Source organism: Priapulus caudatus, unplaced genomic scaffold (genome assembly GCF_000485595.1).
Source record: "Priapulus caudatus unplaced genomic scaffold, Priapulus_caudatus-5.0.1 Scaffold3031, whole genome shotgun sequence".
Taxonomy (NCBI): domain Eukaryota; kingdom Metazoa; phylum Priapulida; class Priapulimorpha; order Priapulimorphida; family Priapulidae; genus Priapulus; species Priapulus caudatus.
In genome coordinates, this window is record NW_014580092.1 from 13,928 (window position 1) to 17,489 (window position 3,562).

General features: G+C 41.7%; 1 long non-coding RNA gene across 1 annotated transcript; it reads left to right on the plus strand.

The window, feature by feature from the left end:
* Positions 1 to 232: 232 nt before the first annotated feature.
* LOC106819248 lies at positions 233 to 1,979 on the plus strand. Its single transcript, XR_001395384.1, has 3 exons — positions 233 to 277; positions 1,559 to 1,640; positions 1,923 to 1,979. It is a non-coding gene; the product is annotated as an uncharacterized LOC106819248 (long non-coding RNA).
* The last annotated feature ends 1,583 nt before the right edge of the window (positions 1,980 to 3,562 follow it).

The window sequence follows — 3,562 nt, forward strand, 5'->3', positions numbered from 1 at the left end:
ACAGTACCTAAAACTAGCGTCTACAGTGTTTATTCGTCTCTTGGTTTTATCTCCTGCTGCCACGCAACACAGTCCCGCGTTGTCACCGGGAGCAAAGGGTGATCCCAAAATAATAGTGCATTCAAAACGCACATGTATATAATTCACGTAGGGCCACTACACTCGAATTTGTTTTCGATCAATCCAGTTAATAACTTATAACGTAAAAATACCATATCTTGTTCAATTTTAGTCCATGTTAATATTAGGAGATGTCTACGAAACACGACAGCGATTCGTAAGTGCAAAATCTATTCGATATTTATACTATTTGCCGATGGCGGACATTTTCATATATACATGATCTGATCATGATATTCATATTGACGATGCTGCTTGTTGCCGCTATTCGCTAATCGTTCTTGTAATATCGATAAACGTATCTGGGTTGTAAATCCACTGTCAATGTGCTTTGGCATTTGTTCACGTGTTCTCTTTTCGCTTCGCAGTGAGACACAAGAAGGTACTTTGTGGCTATATTATGATAATGTATTGTGCTCAAATTTTAAGAAAACAAGTTTCATCACTTATGGTGTGAATAATCACAACTTTAAATTGTTATCCACCCTCGTATGAATCACACCGTCTTGTCCGACAATGAATTATAAGACCATTTGTTTTTATTCATAATTTTATTTGGCATTGTTCAGTGCATAAAATATCAGTTAAAACGGTTTCGAAATCTGATCGGGAGCATTTGTTTTAATGTACACTGGTTCCCTAATAAAATTGTATGTCAGTCTCGTAATATTAAAAAATACCTAGCTATTTTCTCAAAGTATATTGAATCCTGAGCTGTTATCACTATTCTAGAAATGAAAGTATTGTGTCAACTAAAAAATATAGCGGCAATTTGATAGTGAGTAAAAATTAAACACAAATTACAAGGTTAGGCCTATATTTTAGAAATAAGAATGTTCAAAATCAGGACTGTCTGTCTGTGTTCACTGAACATCGAGTCCCATTTAAAATTGTAGATTCAGGAACGAAGGCAATTTCCAGATGTATCTTTTTGTCTTTCTTTTTGTAAGGGGGTTCTGCAATAAACACTTATTGGTGTGCAGTGTGTTATCACCCTTGATTGTTTTTACCATTCATCAGCAAAATAAAGCTGTCCAAAAGACAACCTCAATAATTATATCTTTCCCATTGATCAATTGTGCTAGATAATTTAGTAGATATGCAGTTGCACAGTATCAGGAGTTAATAATGACAAATAATTAAAAATTTGTCATTATTAACTCCTGACAGTATATATCAGCATTATGGCTTTCCGTAATGATCTTCTAGTTAGGTTACTTTTTGAGTATGTGCCATACCTGTTAACATATGTTTGCATTTATTTAAATGTTAAGTACGTATAATCAGGAGTTAATGAAGACAAATGTTTGTCTTTATTAACTCCTGGTATAATGTATATAAACAGAGGAAATTACCTATCAGTTATTCATACTTCATAGATGTGTATGGTAAGTTATAAAGCAACATATTCAACATAAAATTTTTTTAATTATCACAGCACCTCTGGAGAATCGTTATATAATGTACTTGGCGTGACAAAAACATCAACTCCTCAAGACATTAAAAACGCCTACAGGCTGGTACGTATTAGGAGTCTAACAATGCTTTAAACTATCGTTACATTGCAATAATCGATAGCTGATATCGGTAAATCAATAAGGAGTTTAAATATCAATAATCCTAATATCGCACAAATAACTAGTGTGTAATAGGTGAGCGTTTGAACATGGTGTGGTATTACATTTTCCCGGTAGTCCATATGCTGAGATATTGCACGTTCCACTCTGCTAAATTTGTCAAGATTTCGTTCATCCCCAATACTTGTTACTTGGGTAGCTGCTAAATAACTTGCTGTTTTTCAGCTTGCCTTACAATATCACCCAGACAGGAATCTAGAGAACCCAGAGGCAGAGGAGAAGGTGAGAAACGGACAAACAGTGACAGTGTACTAGAGTCGTCCACAACCTAAAATTCAAACATGTAAAACTCGGAACTTTAGACGAGTAATTTAGATATCATGAGAAGTTATGTGCGCAAAGTGCATATCACGAGTGCGAAGTCCCTTGCGGCCGGGGTCCAGGGCCCGGTGCACACATAAAAGGCACGCGCGCAGGCACGCGCGCAGGCACGCACGCAGGCACGCGCGCAAGCACACACGCAGGCACGCGCGCAGGCACACGTGCAAGCACGCGTGCAGGCACGCGCGCAGGCACACACGCCGGCACGCGCGCAGGCACACACGCAGGCACACACGCAGGCGCGCACGCAGGCACGCGCGCCGGCACGCGCGCAGGCACACACGCAGGCACACACGCAGGCGCGCACGCAGGCACGCGCGCCGGCACGCGCGCAGGCACGCGCGCAGGCACACACGCAGGCACACACGCAGGCACGCGTGCACGTGCAGGCACACGCGCAGGCACGCACGCGCGCACACACAGCCACGTGCGCAGTGTACAGGCACGCTCGCATGAATCAGAGCATGCAGCTTAGAAGACGTACACGCACTTTATGACTCGACTGCCCGTTAAGACAAGGGGGAGCCCATGCACAGAGTGAAACAGTGTAATAGACTGTAATAGTACACGTTGTGTAGCGCTGTTATAACGTTGAATTAATGTTCGATGTAGAAATGATGACGAAGAAATCCAAACTTGTGTGGTATAACCTGAATAAACTTTAATATATGCTCGCAAACAGTGTGTTCATCTTGCATAAAGAGACAAAGAAACGCGCTCACGCGCGTAAGCGCGTGTGCTTACTCCCCCGACCACAATCAGACTCCTCGACTCCTACATCTCTCCCCCTCAATCTCCCTAACCTATTACCCCGAAACCCCCTACATCTTGAGCGCACATGTCACCCGTTCTCCCAGACCGCGTCCTACCCCCATTTCACAATGACCCTAGAAACGCCCGACCTAAAACACGTTTACCATTCTCCCTATAACATCAATCTAGCCGCACAAGATGCGCGACGCTCTGTCGACGCATTTGTAAAACATATGTTACATTATCTCCCCCTTCCCCAAGACGATGACTACCCTGTCATCGATTCAGCATCCCCGCTGATCTACACTTCAACCTAAACCTAAACAATTCCCCAAAAAAATATATTACCCTAATACTTTCCTAACTCAACCCCAACGAGAGAAACGTATTTATGTCCAATTAAACAACCCACAATCAATACAGAAACAAAACAACAATAAAAATACAATAAAAAAATACATACGAAACATAAAGCTTAATTTCTATATAAAACAAGTAACGATAACGTTCGATCACCATACAAGTCAGAAATTCAACACATTTGGCAGTGAACATTTTGATATCGCTGCAATTACTCTCACTCTTGCGTCTTTTTATGATGTAACGTACGTGGCGTATGCGTATACCGACACGCATTACCGAAACCACGCTTAGCCATGTGCTCCATTACATCCTCATTTAAACCTCTTAATCCCATTATTACACACAGCACCGGCACCGATGTGGACCAG